Below are 22,044 nucleotides of genomic sequence, written 5' to 3'. Positions count from 1 at the left end.
ATTGGGATCCAATCATATAAGATTGCCAAGCAAAATTCAATGAATGCATTGGTTGAGGAAGAGATGAAAATGTTTTGATTCGGAGATTTCAATATCTCCTGACCCCAATGAACCCATCTCTCTGATCTACCCCCTTCTATTTACATTCTGCAAATTTAATTCATGCAATCACCCCCATCCCTTTTAATTTCAGCAATTTAGCTTCTCGCACTTTAATTCTCGCAATTTAAGATTCAGTCATTTCAATTCCTTGCAATTTACATTTCCCGCTAATTTACTTTATGCAATTCTCATCTAAATCTTGATTCCGCTCAACTAATCAAACTTCTAATTCGAATTGCTCATTCAACCAATCCTTGTGGGATTCGACCTCACTCTATTGTGAGTTTTTACTTGACGATAACCGGTGCACTTGCCGGAAGGAATTTTGCCGTTTGTGCAATTTCCCTTAATCGTAGCTATACCCAGTTATAGCGCATCAGAAGTCCTATCCTAGTTATCCTTATCAATGGTGATGAGAATTATATTTTTGCTCCCACTCAGTCAACCTCTAACTATGAAGGTAAGTCAAGTGGACAAATCAATTTAATACCTAAAGTCCTAGTCAACTCCTGAGGAAAGACTAGAGTTATAGAGATCTAAATCAATCAGCAAAGATAACAATTATCAATCACGATGAGTTTTATAACTCAAGAGTCACCAATTAATCAACTAGAACTAAGAATATAGAAAACTAAATCAAAATCATATGTCTGAAATACCTCAAATTGCATTAATAAAAGAAATCAAATCCAACATGGAAAAGTATACGAGAATTGAGTAAAGGAACATTGAACCTGTGATGAAGAAGAAATAATCCCAATAAGGTAAATCCTAAGATAAATCCTAATCCTAAGAGAGAGGAGAGAGCCTCTCAATCTAAAACTACATCTAATTCTAAATTTGTGTATATTATGAATATTGTATCTGATATGTTGAGTCTCTACATGATCTCTGACTTTAGTCTGTGTTTTTGGGCCCAAATCTGGGTCAAAACGCGGCCCAAAATCATCTTCAGCGTATTCTGCAATTCCTGCAGATCGCGCATGTCATGCGTTCGCGTCGGTCACGCGTACGCGTCATTTGACGATTTTCCTCTCCACGCGTGGGCATTAGGCACGTGCTCACGTCATTTACGCGAACTCCAATTCACGCGTACGCATCAAGCACGCATGCGCGTCGCTGTGATTTTGTCCAAATTGCGCGCACGCGTCAGCCTTGCGTGCGCGTCACTGTCCGCTGGTTGTCTCCTTTATTTCTTATGCTCCTTCCATTTTGCAAGCTTCCTCTCCATTCTCAAAGCCATTCATGCCCTATGAAGCCTGAATCACTTAACAGATGGATCACGGCATCGAATGGTATAAAGGAGAATTAAAATATACAATAAAAGGATCTCTAGGAAGCAAGTTTTCAACCATAGAACTAAACTAGGAAGGAATTGTAAAATCATGCAAATCATATGAATAAGTGGGCAAGAATTTGATAAAAACCACTCACTTAAATACAATATAAACCATAAAATAGTGGTTTATCACAGAGATCGCGTTGGGGGTGATACCTGGCTGGTGGGAGAAGAAGAAAAATGTGTTGGTGGCAAAGGTGCAAGAAGGTTGTGAAGATGGTGGTGTAAGTTGCCAGAAAAGTGGTGATTCTTCCTGTAAGTGTAGTTGTGGAGAAGATGAAAATGGAAATTGAAAGAGCGATTTTGGTGGTGAATATCTAATGGACTATTATTCTCAAGATGGTGAAGAGTGGAATTTCTCTTACGTGAAGAAGTCCTCTCGTCCTGTAACGAGAATTTCTGTATCTTCGGTTGCTACTAGTGCCATTTCTCAGCAGTCTTAAACTTTTTATAGGTTATAGATTTCGATATTTTGTTAGTTGCTGGATATTGGCTTTTGCCTCTACACAACATTGGATGTTTAGGGAGAAAACATAGTATGATGTGATATAATACAATACATCATTTCATGATGTGCGATTTGTTGTTTTACTAGTATTAACGGTGCGATGCACAGTTTTATATTTAAATTTGACACGTTGAATCAAAAATAATATTTTATAATAATAAATATTCAGATATGCTAATTGATCCTAATTATATTCTAACAAGCAAAGTAGTTAAAATGAACTCAGTGAGTACTCTAAATTTATACCCACTTTTATCAAATAATAACTCCACTCCTTGAATTCTTGTTAGCATAATATATATCCTCAAATTTAGTCTATAAATACGCTAGCAGCGCAGTGCTTGCAACTCATATATAATGTATTGAGTAATTAACAAATATCTTGGTGTATTCGTTTATGTTTTACGGCATAAAATTATTGTCTTATTTAAGTATATAAATTTAATTTTAATACTACAGCCTTTTAATAAATTTATACATTTAAATAATTTTTTAAGAGATTGAATTAAAATTTAATTATTTTTAATAATTTGATATTATAAAATTAAATATATATATAAATTATATTGGTACATAAAAATGAAACATTTGATGATAAGATATTTTTTATATACCAGAATTTTTGGTATACAAAGAATGATTTAGTACTAATCAATGTAGTTGTTAATGACAATGTCGTAGATGACAATGAATTAGCCATTTTTATTTTTAAATTATTTTTTGTGTATTATTTTTTTATATTACTTTACTTTAGTGCGTTGAGTTTTTCTTTATTCAAATAAAAAACTTTTGAAGTACCTAAATTTTCTTTTATTTTAAAATTTTGGGTTTCAATAGATTGAAGCCTAGTGAAATCACTTCTCACCATCAGAAAAGGAACCAATAACACATGCAAATGTTTGTTAACAAAAAAACAACATGCAAGGTTTTAGCTGAAAAAAATAAAACTTATCTAGAGTCAAAAAAATAAAATGAATCAATGTATACTTTAAGGGTGTTTATGGTCATGGCGGCGAAGGCAATGAAGATGTTGGAGAGAGGAAGGGAGTACATGAGGAGGCCCTCGGGGAACTGAAGGGCAACGCGCTTGGCGGTGGTGGAAAGAACGTGCCAAATGCATTTGTGGACCTCGAAGTTGTAGTTTTGATGGAGAACGGAGATGGCATCATTGAGGGCCGCGTCATTTAGGATGGAATCAGGGATTTGGTTCTTCACAAATTGCTTCGGCGTTGGCGTTGGCTTAGCTTGCTCCACATCCATCGATCAATCAACCTTCTTCCTTTTCTAATCTTCTGTAAACCCTTTTTTCCCTTAGCCTTTTTGAAACTCACTCGACCACCTTCTACCTTCCTCACTTAAGGGTACTCACATACAACCCGCTCAGTGGCGCCAAAAATGAAACACCAGCACCGAAAGTGGACTTGAAAATGGATTCGGTGTGGGTTGGGGAGAAGCTGAGGGAGGTGGAAGGGAAAGACAGCCGGTGACGTCACCTACTGCGCTTGTTGTATCGACGACTTCTCCGTCGCTACGCTCTCCATCGACCTCCTCATCCACTACGGCCATAGTTGCCTTGTCCCCATCGATTCCACCACCATCCCCTATCTCTACGTCTTTGTCGACATTAAAATCGACTTTTCCCATTTTGTTGATACCGTTAAATTGAACCTCGAATCTCGTGCCCAGAACCTCGTATTAGCTGGTACTATTTAGTTTATATATGTGATTAGGGCTGCAAAGCCAGAATTGGAGAAATCAGAGTTTAGGGTTTTGGTACCGCAGTCCAAGCCTCTTTCGGCCGGTGAGTTTCTTGGCTGCACTGCTCCGAAGGTTTCATTAATGGATTCATTTAGTGAGAATCCAGAGAATAGCATTTTGGTATTTGTAGCTGATGGAAGGTTTCATCTTGAGGCGATCATGATAGCTAATCCTGGGATTAAGGCTTTTAGGTATGACCCTTACGTTGGGAAGTTGTTTCTGGAAGAGTATGATCACGTGGGAATGAAGGAATCTAGGAAATGTGCGATTTTGAGAGCGAGGGAGGAAGCTCGGAATTGGGGTGTTATTTTGTGGAGTTTGGGTAGGCAAGGGAACCCTAATATTCTGGAGAGATTGGAAAAGAATATGAAGGAAAAAGGGTTCCTTTACACTATTTTCTTGATGTCTGAGATTAGCCCTGTAAGGATTGCATTATTTGAGGACTTCGTGGATGCTTGGATTCAGATTGCTTGTCCTCAGTTATCGATTGATTGGGGTGATGCTTTTTGGGAAACCAGTGCTCAATCCCTTCGAGGCAGAGATCACATTGGGGGTGATACCTGGCTGGTGGGAGAAGAAGAAAAATGTGTTGGCGGCAAAGGTGGAAAAAGGTTGTGAAGATGGTGGTGTAAGTTGCCAGAAAAGTGGTGATTCTTCCTGTGAGTGTTGCTGTGGGGAAGATGAAAATTGAAATGGAAAGAGCAATTGTGGTGGTGAATATCCAATGGACTATTATTCTCAAGATGGTGGGGAGTGGAATTCCTCTTATGTGAAGAAGTCCTCTCGTCCTGTAAGGAGAATTTCTGTATCTTTGGTTGCTACTAATGCCATTTCTCAGCAGTCTTAAACTTTCTATAGGTTATAGATTTCGATATTTTTTTAGTTGCTACATATTGGCTTTTGCCTCTAAACAACATTGGATGTTTAGGGAGAAAACATAGTATGATGTGATACAATACAATACATCATCTCATGATGTGCGATTTGTTGTTTTACTAGTGTTAAACGATGTGATGCACAGTTTTATATTTAAATTTGACATGTTGAATCGAAAATAATATTTTATAATAATACATATTTAGATATACTAATTGATCCTAATTATATTCTAACAATCAAAGTAGTTAAAATTTACACAGTGAGTACTCTAAATTTATACCCACTTTTATCAAATAATAACTCCACTCCTTGAATTATTGTTAGCATATAAATACGCTAGCAGCGCAGTGCTTGCAACTCATATATAATGTATGGAGTAATTAACAAATATCTTGGTGTATTCGTTTATGTTTTACGGCATAAAATTATTGTCTTATTTAAGTATATAAATTTAGTTTTAATACTACAGCCTTTTAATAAATTTATACATTTAAATAATTTTTTAACATTTAATTAAAATTTAATTATTTTTAATAATTTGATATTATAAAATTAAATAGATATATAAATTATATTAGTACATAATAATGAAACATTTGAGGATAAGATATTTTCTATATACCATAATTTTTGGTATACAAAGAATGATTTAGTGCTAATCCATGTAGTTGTTGATGACAATGTCGTAGATGACAATGGATTAGCCATTTTTATTTTTACATTATTTTTTGTGTATTATTTTTTATATTACGCTACTTTAGTGTGTTGAGTTTTTCTTTATTCCAAAAAAACTTTTGAAGTACCTAAATTTTCTTTTATTTTAAAATTTTGGGTTTCAATAGATTAAAGCCTAGTGAAATCCCTTCATACCATCAGAAAAGGAACCAATAACACATGCAAATATTTGTTAAGGAAAAAACAACATGCAAGGTTTTAACTAAAAAAAAAACTTATCTAGAGTCAAAAAAATAAATTGAGTGAATGTATGTTTTAAGAGTGTTTATGGTCATGGCGGCGAAGGCAGTGAAGATGTTGGAGAGAGGGAGGGAGTACATGAGGAGGCCCTCGGAGAACTGAAAAGCAACGCGCTTGGCGCCGGTGGAAAGAACACGCCAAACGCATTTGTAGACCTCGAAGTTGTAGTTGTGAGGGAGAACGGAGATGGCGGCGTTGAGGGCCGCGTCGTTGAGGATGGAATCGGGGATTTGGTTCTTCACAAGCTACTTCGGCATTGGCTTTGGCTTAGCTTGCTCAACCTCCATTGACCAATCAACCTTCTTCCCTCTCTAATTTTCTGTAAACCATTTTTTTCCTTAGCCTTTCTGAAACTCATTCGGCCACCTTCTAACTTCCTCTCTTAAGGGTACTCACGTACAACCCGCTCAGCGGCACCAAAAATGATACACCAGCACCGAAAGTGGACTTGAAAACGGATTCGGTGTGGGTTGGGGAGAAGCGTAGGGAGGTGGAAGGGAAAAACAGCCGGTGACGTCACCTACGGTGCTTGTTATGTCGAAGACTTCTCCGCCGCTGCGCTCTCCATCGATCTCCTCATCCACTACGGCCACAGCTGCCTTGTCCTCATCGATTCCACCACCATCCCCTGTCTCTACGTCTTTGTCGACATCAAAATCGACGTTTCCCATTTGGTTGATACCGTTAAATTGAACCTCGAATCTTGCGCCCAGAACCTCGTATTAGATGGTATTATTCAGTTTGCATATGCAATTAGGGCTGCGAAGCCAGAATTGGAGAAATCAATGTTAAGGGTTTTGGTACCGCAGTCCAAGCCTCTTTCGGCCGGTGAGGTTCTTCGCTGAACTGCTCCCAAGGTTTCATTAATAGATTCGTTTAGTGAGAATCCTGAGAATAGCATTTTGGTATTTGTAGCTGATGGAAGGTTTCATCTTGAGGCGATCATGATAGCTAATCTTGGGATTAAGGCTTTTCGGTATGACCCTTACATTGGGATGTTGTTTCTGAAAGAGTATGATCACGTGGGAATGAAGGAATCTAAAAAATGTGCGATTTTGAGAGCGAGGGAGGAAGCTCGGAATTGGGGAGTTATTTTGGGGACTTTGGGTAGGCAAGGAAACCTTAAGATTCTGGAGAGATTGGAAAAGAATATGAAGGAAAAAGGGTTCTTTTACACTATTTTCTTGATGTCTGAGATTAGCCATCCAAAGATTGCATTGTTTGAGGACTCCGTGGATGCTTGGATTCAGATTGCTTGTCCTCGGTTATCGATTGATTGGGGTAATGCTTTTTGGGAAACCATTGCTCAATCCCCTTCGAGGCAGAGATCGCGTTGGGGGTGATACCTGGCTGGTGAGAGACAAGGAAAAATGTGTTGGTGGCAAAAGTGCAAGAAAGTTGTGAAGATGGTGGTGTAAGTTGCCAGAAGAGTGGTTATTCTTCCTGTGAGTGTAGCTGTGGAGAAGATGAAAATGAAAATGAAAATAGCGATTTTGGTGGTGAATATCTAATGGACTATTCTCAAGACGGTGGGGAGTGGAATTCCTCTTATGCGAAGAAGTCCTCTCGTCCTGTAAGGAGAATTTCTGTATCTTCGGTTGCAACTAGTTCCATTTCTCAGCAGTCTTAACTTTCTATAGGTTATAGATTTCGATATTTTGTTAGTTGTTGGATATTGGCTTTTGCCTCTAAACAACATTGGATGTTTAGGGAGAAAACATAGTATGATGTGATACAATACAATACATCATCTCATGATGTGCGATTTGTTGTTCTACTATTGTTAAACGGTGTGATGCACGGTTTTATATTCAAATTTGACATGTTGAATCGAAAATAATATTTTATAATAATAAATATTTAGATATACTAATTGATCCTAATTATATTCTAACAATCAAAGTAGTTAAAATGTACACAGTGAGTACTCTAAATTTATACCCACTTTTATCAAATAATAACTCCACTCCTTGAATTCTTGTTAGCAATATTAGTACATAATAATGAAACATTTGAGGATAAGATATTTTCTATATACCAGAATTTTTGGTATACAAAGAATGATTTAGTGCTAATCCATGTAGTTGTTGATGACAATGTCGTAGATGACAATGGATTAGCCATTTTTATTTTTACATTATTTTTTGTGTATTATTTTTTATATTACGCTACTTTAGTGTGTTGAGTTTTTCTTTTTTCCAAAAAAACTTTTGAAGTACCTAAATTTTCTTTTATTTTAAAATTTTGGGTTTCAATAGATTAAAGCCTAGTGAAATCCCTTCATACCATCAGAAAAGGAACCAATAACACATGCAAATATTTGTTAAGGAAAAAACAACATGCAAGGTTTTAACTAAAAAAAATAAAACTTATCTAGAGTCAAAAAAATAAATTGAGTGAATGTATGTTTTAAGAGTGTTTATGGTCATGGCGGCGAAGGCAGTGAAGATGTTGGAGAGAGGGAGGGAGTACATGAGGAGGCCCTCAGAGAACTGAAAAGCAACGCGCTTGGCGCCGGTGGAAAGAACACGCCAAACGCATTTGTAGACCTCGAAGTTGTAGTTGTGAGGGAGAACGGAGATGGCGGCATTGAGGGCCGCGTTGTTGAGGATGGAATCGGGGATTTGGTTCTTCACAAGCTACTTCGGCATTGGCTTTGGCTTAGCTTGCTCAACCTCCATTGACCAATCAACCTTCTTCCCTCTCTAATTTTCTGTAAACCCTTTTTTTCCTTAGCCTTTCTGAAACTCATTCGGCCACCTTCTAACTTCCTCACTTAAGGGTACTCACGTACAACCCGCTCAGCGGCACCAAAAATGATACACCAGCTCTTAAAGTGGACTTGAAAACGGATTCGGTGTGGGTTGGGGAGAAGCGTAGGGAGGTGGAAGGGAAAGACAGCCGGTGACATCACCTATGGCGCTTTCTATGTCGAAGACTTCTCCGCCGCTGCGCTCTCCATCGACCTCCTCATCCAGTACCGCCACAGCTGGCTTGTCCTCATCGATTCCACCACCATCCCCTGTCTCTACGTCTTTGTCGACATCAAAATCGACGTTTCCCATTTGGTTGATACCGTTAAATTGAACCTCGAATCTTGCGCCCAGAACCTCGTATTAGATGGTATTATTCAGTTTGCATATGCAATTAGGGCTGTGAAGCCAGAATTGGAGAAATCAATGTTAAGGGTTTTGGTACCGTAGTCCAAGCCTCTTTCGGCCGGTGAGGTTCTTCGCTGAACTGCTCCCAAGGTTTCATTAATAGATTCGTTTAGTGAGAATCCTGAGAATAGCATTTTGGTATTTGTAGCTGATGGAAGGTTTCATCTTGAGGCGGTCATGATAGTTAATCTTGGGATTAAGGCTTTTAAGTATGACCCTTACATTGGAATGTTGTTTCTGAAAGAGTATGATCACGTGGGAATGAAGGAATCTAGGAAAGGTGCGATTTTGAGAGCGAGGGAGGAAGCTCGGAATTGGGGAGTTATTTTGGGGACTTTGGGTAGGCAAGAAAATCCTAAGATTCTGGAGAGATTGGAAAAGAATATGAAGGAAAAAGGGTTCTTTTACACTATTTCTTGATGTCTGAGATTAGCCCTCCAAAGATTGCATTGTTTGAGGACTCCGTGGATGCTTGGATTCAGATTGCTTGTCCTCGGTTATCGATTGATTGGGGTGATGCTTTTTGGGAAACCAGTGCTCAATCTCCTTCGAGTCAGAGATCGCGTTGAGGGTGATACCTGGCTGGTGGGAGACAAAGAAAAATGTGTTGCTGGCAAAAGTGCAGGAAAGTTGTGAAGATGGTGGTGTAAGTTGCCAGAAGAGTGGTTATTCTTCCTGTGAGTGTAGCTGTGGAGAAGATGAAAATGGAAATGAAAAGAGCGATTTTGGTGGTGAATATCTAATGGACTATTCTCAAGACGGTGGGGAGTGGAATTCCTCTTATGCGAAGAAGTCCTCTCGTCCTGTAAGGAGAATTTCTGTATCTTCGGTTGCAACTAGTGCCATTTCTCAGCAGTCTTAAACTTTCTATAGGTTATAGATTTCGATATTTTGTTAGTTGTTGGATATTGGCTTTTGCCTCCAAACAACATTGGATGTTTAGGGAGAAAACATAGTATGATGTGATACAATACAATACATCATCTCATGATGTGCGATTTGTTGTTCTACTATTGTTAAACGGTGCGATGCACGGTTTTATATTTAAATTTGACACATTGAATCGGAAATAATATTTTATAATAATAAATATTCAGATATAATAATTGATCCTAATTATATTCTAACAATCAAAGTAGTTAAAATGAACTCAGTGAGTACTCTAAATTTATACCCACTTTTATCAAATAATAACTCCACTCCTTGAATTCTTGTTAGCATAATATATATATCCTCAAATTTAGTCTATAAATACGCCAGCAGCGCAGTGCTTGCAACTCATATATAATGTATTGAGTAATTAACAAATATATTGGTGTATTCGTTTATGTTTTACGACATAAAATTATTGTCTTATTTAAGTATATAAATTTAATTTTAATACTACAGTCTTTTAATAAATTTATACATTTAAATAATTTTTAAGAGATTGAATTAAAATTTAATTATTTTTAATAATTTGATGTTATAAAATTAAATAGATATATAAATTATATTGGTACATAAAAATGAAACATTTGAGGATAAGATATTTTCTATATACCAGAATTTTTGGTATACAAAGAATGATTTAGTGCTAATCCATGTAGTTGTTATTGACAATATCGTAGATGACAATGGTTTAGCCATTTTTATTTTTACATTATTTTTTGTGTATTATTTTTTTATATTACGCTACTTTTGTATGTTAAGTTTTTCTTTATTCAAAAAAACTTTTGAAGTACGTAAATTTTCTCTTATTTTAAAATTTTGGGTTTCAATAGATTGAAGCTTAGTGAAATCCCTTCACACAATCAGAAAAGGAACCAATAACACATGCAAATATTTGTTAATGAAAAAACAACATGCAAGGTTTTAACTGAAAAAAATAAAACTTATCTAGAGTAAAAAAAATTGAGTGAATGTATGTTTTAAGGGTGTTTATGTTCATGGCGGCGAAGGCAGTGAAGATGTCAGAGAGAGGGAGGGAGTACATGAGGAGGCCCTCGGGGAACTGAAGGGCAACGCACTTGGTGCCGGCGGAAAGAACGCGCCAAACGCATTGTGGACCTCAAAGTTGTAGTTGTGAAGGAGAACGGAAATGGCAGCATCGAGGGCTGCATTGTTGAGGAGGGAATCGGGGATTTGGTTCTTCAGAAACCGCTTCAGCGTTGGCATTGGCTTTGGCTTAGCTTGCTCCACCTCCATCGACCAATCAACCTTCTTCCCTCTCTAATATTCTGTAAACCCTTTTTTTCCTTAGCCTTTCTGAAACTCACTCGACCACCTTCTACCTTCCTTACCTAAGGATACTCGCGTACGACCCGCTCAGCGGCGCCAAAAACGATACACGAGCACCGAAAGTGGATATGAAAACGAATTCGGCGTGGGTTGGGGAGAAGTGGAGGGAGGTGGAAGGGAAAGATAGCCGGTGACGTCACCTGCGGCGCTTGTTATGTCGACGACTTCTCCGCCGCTGCGCTCTCCACTGACCTCCTCATCCACTACGGCCACAGCTGCCTTGTCCCCATCGATTCCACCACCATCCCCTGTCTCTACGTCTTTGTCAACATCAAAATCGACGTTTTCCATTTGGTTGATACCGTTAAATTGAACATCAAATCTTGCACCCAAAACCTCGTATTAGCTTGTATTATTCAGATTGCATGTGCAATTAGGGCTGCGAAGCCGGAATTGGAGAAATCAATGTTAAGGGTTTTGGTATCGCAGTCCAAGCCTCTTTCAGCCGGTGAGGTTCTTCGCTGCACTGCTCCCAAGGTTTCATTAATGCATTCGTGTAGTGAGAATCCTGAGAATAGCGTTTTGGTATTTGTAGCTGTGGAAGGTTTCATCTTGAGGCGATCATGATAGCAAATCTTGTGATTAAGGCTTTTAGGTATGACCCTTACATTGGGATGTAATTTCTGAAAGAGTATCATCACGTGGGAATGAAGAAATCTAGGAAAGGTGCGATTTTGAGAGCCAGGGAGGAAGCTCGGAATTGGGGTGTTGTTTTGGAGACTTTGGGTAGGCAAGGAAACTCTAAGATTCTACAGAGATTGGAAAAGAATATGAAAGAAAAATGGTTCCTTTACACTATTTTCTCGATGTCTGAGATTAGCCGTGCAAGGATCGCATTGTTTGAGGACTTCGTAGATGCTTGGATTCAGATTGCTTGTCTTCGGTTATCGATTGATTGGGGTGATGCTTTTGGAAAACCAGTGCTCAGTCCCGTTCGAGACAGAGATCGCGTTGGGGGTGATACCTGGTTGGTGGGAGAAGAAGAAAAATGTGTTTGTGGCAAAGGTGCAGGAAGGTTGTGAAGATGGGGGTGTAAGTTGCCAGAAGAGTGGTGTTTCTTACTGTGAGTGTAGCTGTGGAGAAGATGAAAATGGAAATGAAAAGAGCGATTTTGGTGGTGAATATCCAATGGACTATTCTCAAGACGGTGGGGAATGGAATTCCTCTTATGTGAAGAAGTCCTCTCGTTCTGTAAGGAGAATTTCTGTATCTTCGGTTGCAACTAGTGCCATTTCTCAGCAGTCTTAAACTTTTGATAGGTTATAGATTTCGATATTTTGCTAGTTGTTGGATATTGGCTTTTGCCTCTAAACAACATTGGATGTTTAGGGAGAAAACATAGTATGATGTGATACAATACAATACATCATCTCATGATGTGCGATTTGTTGTTTTACTAGTGTTAAACGGTGCGATGCACAGTTTTATATTTAAATTTGACACATTGAATCGGAAAAAATATTTTATAATAATAAATATTCAGATATACTAATTGATCCTAATTATATTCTAACAATCAAAGTAGTTAAAATGAACTCGGTGAGTACTCTAAATTTATACCCACTTTTATCAAATAATAACTCCACTCCTTGAATTCTTGTTAGCATAATATATATATCCTCAAATTTAGTCTATAAATATGCCAGCAGCACAGTGCTTGCAACTCATATATAATGTATTGAGTAATTAACAAATATGTTGGTGTATTCGTTTATGTTTTATGACATAAAATTATTGTCTTATTTAAGTATATAAATTTAATTTTAATACTACAGTCTTTTAATAAATTTATACATTTAAATAATTTTTTAAGATATTGAATTAAAATTTAATTATTTTTAACAATTTGATGTTATAAATTTAAATAGATATATAAATTATATTGGTACATAAAAATGAAACATTTGAGGATAAGATATTTTCTATATACCAGAATTTTTGGTATACAAAGAATGATTTAGTGCTAATCCATGTAGTTGTTATTGACAATATCGTAGATGATAATGTATTAGCCATTTTATTTTTACATTATTTTTTGTGTATTATTTTTTTATATTACTCTACTTTTATGTGTTGAGTTTCTGTTTATTCAAAAAAAACTTTTGAAGTACCTAAATTTTTTCTTATTTTAAAATTTTGGGTTTCAATAGATTGAAGCCTAGTGAAATCCCTTCACACAATCAGAAAAGGAACCAATAACACTTGCAAATATTTGTTAATGAAAAAACAACATGCAAGGTTTTAACTGACAAAAATAAAACTTATCTAGAGTAAAAAAAATTGAGTGAATTTATGTTTTAAGGGTGTTTATGTTCATGGCGACGAAGGCAGCGAAGATCTCGGAGAAAGGGAGGGAGTACATGAGGAGGCCCTCGGGGAACTGAAGGGCAACGCTCTTGGCGCCGGCGGAAAGAACGCGCCAAACGCATTTGTGGACCTCAAAGTTGTAGTTGTGAAGGAGAATGGAGATGGCGGCATTGAGGGCCGCGTCGTTGAGGAGGGAATCGGGGATTTGGTTCTTCAGAAACCGCTTCGGCGTTGGCTTTGGCTTAGCTTGCTCCACCTCCATCGACCAATCAACCTTCTTCCCTGTCTAAAATTTAGTAAACCCTTTTTTTTTCTTTAGCCTTTTTGAAACTCTCTCGACCACCTTCTAGCTTCCTTACCTAAGGGTACTCGCGTACAACCCGCTCAGCAGCGCCAAAAATGATACACCAGCACCGAAAGTGGACTTGAAAACGGATTCGGTGTGGGTTTGGGAGAAGCGGAGGGAGGTGGAAGGGAAAGACAGCCGGTGACGTCACCTACGGCGCTTGTTATGTCAACGACTTCTCTGCCGCTGCGCTCTCCACTGACCTCCTCATCCACTACGGCCACAGCTGCCTTGTCCCCATCGATTCCACCACCATCTCCTGTCTCTACGTCTTTGTCGACATCAAAATCGACGTTTCCCATTTGGTTGATACCGTTAAATTGAACCTCGAATCTTGCGCCCAGAACCTCGTATTAGCTGGTATTATTCAGTTTGCATATGCAATTAGGGCGGCGAAGCCGGAATTGGAGAAATCAATGTTAAGAGTTTTGGTACCGCAGTCCAAGAATTTTTCGGCCGGTGAGGTTCCTCGATGCACTGCTCCCAAGGTTTCATTAATGGATTCGTTTAGTGAGAATCCTGAGAATAGTGTTTTGGTATTTGTAGCTGATGGAAGGTTTCATCTTGAGGCGATCATGATAGCTAATCTAGGGATTAAGGCTTTTAGGTATGACCCTTAGATTGGGATGTTGTTTCTGAAAGAGTATGATAACGTGGGAATGAAGGTATCTAGGAAAGGTACGATTTTGAAAGCGAGGGAGGAAGCTCGGAATTGGGGTGTTGTTTTGGGAACTTCGGGTAGGCAAGGAAAACCTAAGATTCTGGAGAGATTGGTAAAGAATATGAAGGAAAAATGGTTCCTTTACACTATTTTCTTGATGTCTGACATTAGCCCTGTAAGGATTGCATTGTTTGAGGACTCCGTGGATGCTTGGATTCAGATTGCTTGTCCTCAGTTATCGATTGATTGGGGTGATACTTTTTAGAAAACCAGTGTTTAATCCCCTTTGAGGCAGAGATCACGTTGGGGGTGATACCTGGCTGGTGGGAGAAGAAGAAAAATGTGTTGGTTGCAAAGGTACAGGAATGTTCTGAAGATGGTGGTGTAAGTTGCTAGAAGAGTGCTGATTCTTCCAGTGAGTGTAGCTGTGGAGAAGATGAAAATGGAAATGAAAAGAGCGATTTTGGTAGTGAATATCCAATGGACTATTCTCAAGACGGTGGGGAGTGGAATTCCTCTTATGTGAATAAGTCCTCTCATCCTGTAAGGAGAATTTCTGTATCTTCGGTTGCAACTAGTGCCATTTCTCAGCAGTCTTAAACTTTCTATTGGTTATAGATTTCGATATTTGTTAGTTGTTGGATATTGGCTTTTGCCTCTAAACAACATTGGATGTTTATGGAGAAAACATAGTATGATGTGATACAATACAATACATTATCTCATGATGTGCGATTTGTTGTTTTACTAGTGTTAAACGATGCGATGCACAGTTTTATATTTAAATTTGACACGTTGAATCAAAAATAATATTTTATAATAATAAATATTCAGATATACTAATTGATCCTAATTATATTCTAACAATCAAAGTAGTTAAAATATATTCAGTGAGGACTCTAAATTTATACCCACTTTTATCAAATAATAATTCCACTCCTTGAATTCTTGTTAGCATAATATATATCCTCAAATTTAGTCTATAAATACGCCAGAAGCGCAGTGCTTGCAACTCATACATAATGTATTGAGTAATTAATAAATATGTTGGTGTATTTGTTTATATTTTACGACATAAAATTATTGTCTTATTTAAGTATATAAATTTAATTTTAATACTACAGTCTTTTAATAAATTTATACATTTAAATAATTTTTTAAGAGATTGAATTAAAATTTAATTATTTTTAATATTTTGATGTTATAAAATTAAATAGATATATAAGTTATATCGGTACATAAAAATGAAACATTTGAGGATAAGATATTTTCTATATACTAGAATTTTTGGTATAGAAAGAACGATTTAGTGCTAATCCATGTAGTTGTTATTGACAATGTCGTAGATGACAATGGATTAGCCATTTTTATTTTTACATTATTTTTTGTGTATTATTTTTTTTATATTACTCCACTTTTGTGTGTTAAATTTTTCTTTATTCAAAAAAACTTTTGAAGTACCTAAATTTTTTCTTATTTTAAAATTTTGGGTTTCAATAGATTGAAGCCTAGTGAAATCCCTTCACACAATCAGAAAAGGAACCAATAACACATGCAAATATTTGTTAATGAAAAAACAACATGCAAGGTTTTAACTGAAAAAAATAAAACTTAACTAGAGTAAAAAAAATTGAGTGAATGTATGTTTTAAGGGTGTTTATGTTCATGGCGGCGAAGGTAGTGAAGATATCGGAGAGAGGGAGGGAGTACATGAGGAGGCCCTCGGGGAACTGAAAGGCAACGTCCTTGGCGTCGACGGAGAGAACGCGCCAAACGCATTTGTGGACCTCAAAGTTGTAGTTGTGAAGGAGAACGGAGATGGCGGCGTTGAGGGCCGCGTCGTTGAGGAGGGAATCGGGGATTTGGTTCTTCAAAAACCGCTTCGGCATTGGCTTTGGCTTAGCTTGCTCCACCTCCATCGACCAATCAACCTTCTTCCCTCTCAAATCTTATGTAAACCCTTTTTTTTCCTTAGCGTTTCTAAAACTCACTCGACCACCTTCTACTTTCCTTACCTAAGGGTACTCACGTACAACCCGCTCAACAGCGCCAAAAACGATACACCAGCACCGAAAGTGGACTTGAAAACGGATTCGGCATGGGTTGAAGAGAAGCGGAGGGAGGTGGAAGGGAAAGACAGCCGGTGACGTCACCTACGGCGCTTGTTATGTCGACGACTTCTTCGCTGCGCTCTCCACCGACCTCATCATCCACTACGGCCACAACTGCTTTGTCCCCATCGATTCCACCACCACCCCCTATCTCTACGTCTTTGTCGACATCAAAATCAACGTTTTCCATTTGGTTGATACTGTTAAATTGAACCTCGAATCTTGCGTCCAGAACCTCGTATTAGCTTGTATTATTCAGTTTGCATATGCAATTAGGGCTGCGAAGCCGGAATTGGAGAAATCAATGTTAAGAGTTTTGGTACCGCAGTCCAAGCCTCTTTCGGCCGGTAAGGTTCTTCGCTGCACTGCTCCCAAGGTTTCATTAATGGATTTGTTTAGTGAGAATACCATTTTGGTATTTGTAGCTGATGGAAGGTTTCATCTTGAGGCGATCATGATAGCTAATCTTGGGATTAAGGCTTTTAGGTATGACCCTTACATTGGGATGTTGTTTCTGAAAGAGTATTATCACGTAGGAATGAAGGAATCTAGAAAAGGTGTGATTTTGAGAGCGAGGGAGGAAGCTCAGAATTGGGGTGTTGTTTTGGGGACTTTGGGTAGGCAAGGAAATCCTAAGATTCTAGAGAGATTGGAAAAGAATATGAAGGAAAAAGGGTTCCTTTACACTATTTTCTTGATGTCTAAGATTAGCCCTGCAAGGATTGCATTGTTTGAGGACTCCATGGATGCTTGGATTCAGATTGCTTGTCCTCAGTTATCGATTGATTGGGGTGATGCTTTTGGAAAACCACTGCTCAATCCCATTTGAGGCAGAGATCGCGTTGGGGGTGATACCTGGCTGGTGGAAGAAGAAGAAAAATGTGTTGGTGGCAAAGGTACAGGAAGGTTGTGAAGATGGTGGTGTAAGTTGCCAGAAGAGTGATGATTCTTCCAGTGAGTGTAGCTGTGGAGAAGATGAAAATGGAAATGAAAAGAGCGATTTTGGTTGTGAATATCCAATGGACTATTCTCAAGACGGTGGGGAGTGGAATTCCTCTTATGTGAATAAGTCCTCTCGTCTTGTAAGGAGAATTTCTGTATCTTCGGTTGCAACTAGTGCCATTTCTCAACAGTCTTAAACTTTCTATAGGTTATAGATTTCGATATTTGTTAGTTGTTGGATATTGGCTTTTGCCTCTAAACAACATTGGAAGTTTATGGAGAAAATATAGTATGATGTGATACAATACAATACATCATCTCATGATGTGTGATTTGTTATTTTACTAGTGTTAAACGGTGCGATGCACAGTTTTATAATAATAAATATTCAGATATATTAATTGATCCTAATTATATTCTAACAATCCAAGTAGTTAAAATGTAATCAGTGAGTACTCTAAATTTATACCCACATTTATCAAATAATAACTCCACTCCTTGAATTATTGTTAGCATAATATATATATACTCTCAAATTTAGTCTATAAATACGCCAGCAGCGCAGTGCTTGCAACTCATATATAATGTATTGAGTAATTAACAAATATGTTGGTGTATTCGTTTATGTTTTACGACATAAAATTATTGTCTTATTTAAGTATATAAATTTAATTTTAATACTATAGTTTTTTAATAAATTTAAACATTTAAATAATTTTTAAGAGATTGAATTAAAATTCAATTATTTTTAATAATTTGACATTTGATAAACTCCGATTTTGTGGTTTATCTTATGCTTAATTTGGGGAATTTTATCACCTTTTCTCATATTTATTCAATGAAATAGCATGGTTTTGCAATTCTCCCTTGATTTGTGCTTAAATGTGAAAACATGTTTTTTAGGCCCTAAAATTGGTGATTTTAATTCACTTTAATTCCATTCGATGCCTTGATATGTTTGTTAAGTGATTTCAGGTTCATAAGGCAAGTATTGGATGGAAGAAGTGAGGAGAAAAGCATGCAAGTGGGAGAACTCATGAAGAAATGAAGGAACCGTAAAGTTGTCAAGCCTGACCTCCTGCCACTCAATCAACCATAATTTGAGCTATAGAGGCCCAAATGAGGCGGTTCCAGTTGTGTTGGAAAGCTAACATCCGGGGCTTCAAAATAATATAAAATTTGCCTGACGTCTAGGGACGCGCACGCGCACTATACGTGTGTGCGCCGATGGAGCACGTGGTTCACTAAAGTGAAATTGTGGCCAGTGATTTTGCAGCTCATTTTGGGCCCAATCCAACCCATTTCTGATGCCATTTCATGCAGAATTCAAGCTTGGGCAAGGGGAAGCAATTGTTTGGTAGTGTAGCATCATGTAGGTTAGTTTCTAGAGAGAGAAGCTCCCTCTTCTCTCTAGAATTAGGTTAGGTTAATCTCCATCTTAGATTAGGTCAATTTTCATGTTTTCATCTTGGTTCCTTCATAATTTCTTGTTCCTACTACTTGACTCTCTTTGTTTTTTTGTTAATTTCCCTTTTTGTTCTCTTTTGTGATGTTGAACTCTTGATGGATTTGGATCTCTTTTATGAAATTTATGTTTGATGTTCTTTTAATTGTTAATTTGAGTTGTTGATCTTGCCTCCTTACAATTTGTAGTTGGTAGATTTTACTATTCTTGCACATTTACCATGCTTTCCATTTGTACCCACCAAGTGTTTGACAAAATGCTTGGTTGGGCTTTAGAGTAGATTTTGAACATTCTTGGCTTGGAAAGAGTAATTAGGTGATCTTGAGTCATGAATACCCAACTAATGTTGGTGATCTAGAGTTGTTAGTTAATATGATTTCCATTAACTCTAATCTTTTGCTAATTTTATTAGTAAGTTGATTAGTACATTTGGATTGAGGTTAACTAGTCTTGTTTGACTTTCTCTCATGGAAGATAACTTATACCTTCTTCCAATGTTGGGGATGACGAAATGAGATAAATTCTTGTTTATTATTGTGATATGATTGATTAGTCTTGCTTGACTTTCTTCCTATTTGTTGGAGTTGACTAGATAAGATGAATTAATCATTGTATGACTATGATAGAAAGCCTATGATCTCAAACCTTGTCATGAATGTCTCTCTTTATTGCTTGCTTTCTTTAATTGCTTGTTTGATTTACTCTTCTTGCCATTTTATAAACAAAACCCCTTGATCCCCGTAGTTAATAATTGAGCACTTCATTGCAATTTCTTGTGAGACAACCCGGAGTCTAAATACTTCGGTTAATTTTTATTAGGGATTGTTAACTGTGACAACCAATATTTTTGTATGAAAGGATTATTGATTGGTTTGGAAACTATACTTTACAACGAGACTCCATTTGATAAATTCTAAACTGTCAAGAATTCGTTCATCAAAATGGCGCCGTTGCCGGGGATTGCAATGGTGCAATGTTATTGGCTATTGTATATATTGTGAATATCTTGATTTTTGGTTTGTTTGTTAGTTTTTGCTAGTTGTAGGATTTTTGTTCTCTTTGTTTCTTGTTAGCTTTTGTTTTTATTTTCTCTTTCACTATGAGTTCTCATCACTTTGGCTATGAGTTTGGTTCAAACTATGTTGTAGGAGATGGAAATTACAATGAGGACATGCATCAAAGATTTGGAGATCAAAGGTGGGAGGAGCCCCAAGCTTATGGACAACCTTCTTGGCAACAACCTCCTCCGGCTTCTTATGGGTACAATTCAAATCTTGATGCATACTGGTGGATAAAATTGTGATTCTTTTGTTATTGTATTTTGTAAAATTCATTGCTTTTTTCAACTATGTGTGGACACAACTCCGTTCAACTTAACCAGCAAGTGTACTGGGTCATCCAAGTAATACCTTACATGAGTAAGGGTCAATCCCACAGAGATTGTTGGTATGAAGCAAGCTATGGTCACCTTGTAAATCTCAGTTAGGCAGATTAAATGGTTATGGGTTTCGAAAATTAATAATAAATAGAAAATAAAAAGGGATAGAAATACTTATGTAAATCAATAGTGGGAATTTCAAATAGGCGTGTGAAGATGCTAGAATCCTTTCGAATCTCTACTTTCTTATTGCTTTCATCCAATCCTTCTTACTCCTTTCCATGGCAAGCTGTATGTAGGGCATCACCATCATCAATGGCTACTTTTAATTTACATCCCATCCTCTCAGTGAAAATGGTCCTATGCTCTGTCATAGCACGGCTAATCATCTGTCGGTTCTCAATCAGGTTGGAGTAGAATCCCTTGATTCTTTTGCGTTTGTCATCACGCCCAGCGTTCAGGAGTTTGAAGCTCGTCACAGTCATTCAATACCGGAATCCTACTCGGAATACCACAGACAAGGTTAGACTTTCTGGATTCCCGAGATCCTACTCGGAATACCACAGACAATGTTAGACTTTCCGGATCCCCATGAATGCCGCCATCTATCTAGCTTATACCACGAAGATTCTGTTGGGGAATCTAAGAGATATGCGCTCGGCCTAAGGTAGAACGGAAGTGGCTGTCAGTCACGCACGTTCATAAGTGAGAATGATGATAAGTGTCACGGATCATCACATTCATCAAAGTGTTGTGCAACGTATATCTTGGAATAAGAATAAAAGAGAATTGAATAGAAAGTAATAGTAATTGTATTGAAACTTGAGGTACAGCAGAGCTCCACACCCTTAATCTATGGTGTGCAGAAACTCCACCATTGAAAATACATAAGTGAGGGTTCAGGCATGGCCGAATGGCCAGCCCCCTAAAACGTGTGTTGAAAATGCATAAGTAAAAGGTTCAGGCATGGCCGAATGGCCAGCCCCCTGAATGTGATCAATAGTCTCCTAAGATGAAGAATAAAACAAAACTGAGGCCAAAGATGTCTAATACAATAGTAAGAGGTCCTATATATACTAGACTAGCTACTAGGGTTTACGTGAGTAAGTAATTGATGCATAAATCCATTTCCGGGGCCCACTTGGTGTATTTTTGGGCTGAGCTTGATCTATCCACGAGCTGAGGCTTCTCTTGGAGTTGAACTCCAAGTTATAACGTGTTTTGGGCGTTCAACTCCGGATCATGACGTGTTTCTGGCGTTTAACTCCAGACAGCAGCGTGTACTTGGCGTTCAACGCCAATTTACGTCATCAATTTCCGAATAAAGTATAAACTATTATATATTGCTGGCAAGCTCTGGATGTCTACTTTCCAACGCCGTTGAGAGCGCGCCATTTGGAGTTTTTTAGCTCTAGAAAATCCATTTCGAGTGCACGGAGGTCAGAATCCAACAGCATCTGTAGTCCGTTTTCAGCCTCCTATCAGATTTTTGCTTAGGTCCCTCAATTTCAGCCAGAAAATACATGAAATAAATTCCAAAATATCAATGAATATTAATTCTAATTAGATGAGCGGGACTTATAGCTTTTTGCTTCTGAACAGTTTTGGCATCCCACATTTTCCTTTGAAGTTTAGAATGATTGGCTTCTCTAGGAACTTAGAATTTTTGATAGTGTTATTGATTTTCCTAGTTAGAACTTAGAACTTATGAGTCTTGGCCGTGGCCCTAAGCATTTTGTTTTCCAGTATTACCACCGGATACATAAATGCCACAGACACATGACTGGGTGAACCTTTTCAGATTGTGACTCAGCTTTGCTAGAGTCCCCAGT

At 37.7% G+C, this 22,044-nt stretch overlaps 7 pseudogenes; all 7 read left to right on the top strand.

The window, feature by feature from the left end:
- LOC127744788 (uncharacterized) overlaps positions 1 to 3,137 on the top strand; it is a 6,651-nt pseudogene extending 3,514 nt beyond the window's left edge.
- Positions 1 to 12,437, top strand: part of LOC107475079 (uncharacterized) — an 18,636-nt pseudogene extending 6,199 nt beyond the window's left edge.
- LOC127739699 (uncharacterized) lies at positions 5,481 to 7,191 on the top strand (annotated as a pseudogene).
- On the top strand, positions 7,473 to 10,784 carry LOC107475083 (uncharacterized; annotated as a pseudogene).
- LOC107475084 (2-(3-amino-3-carboxypropyl)histidine synthase subunit 1-like) lies at positions 10,803 to 12,250 on the top strand (annotated as a pseudogene).
- A 95-nt stretch (positions 12,438 to 12,532) lies between the features above and the next one.
- On the top strand, positions 12,533 to 14,916 carry LOC107475085 (uncharacterized; annotated as a pseudogene).
- Positions 14,917 to 15,076: 160 nt separating this feature from the next.
- On the top strand, positions 15,077 to 17,566 carry LOC127739695 (uncharacterized; annotated as a pseudogene).
- The last annotated feature ends 4,478 nt before the right edge of the window (positions 17,567 to 22,044 follow it).

The sequence above is a fragment of the Arachis duranensis genome, chromosome 2 (assembly GCF_000817695.3).
Source record: "Arachis duranensis cultivar V14167 chromosome 2, aradu.V14167.gnm2.J7QH, whole genome shotgun sequence".
NCBI lineage: Eukaryota > Viridiplantae > Streptophyta > Magnoliopsida > Fabales > Fabaceae > Arachis > Arachis duranensis.
This window is presented reverse-complemented; position numbering and strand designations above follow the sequence as displayed.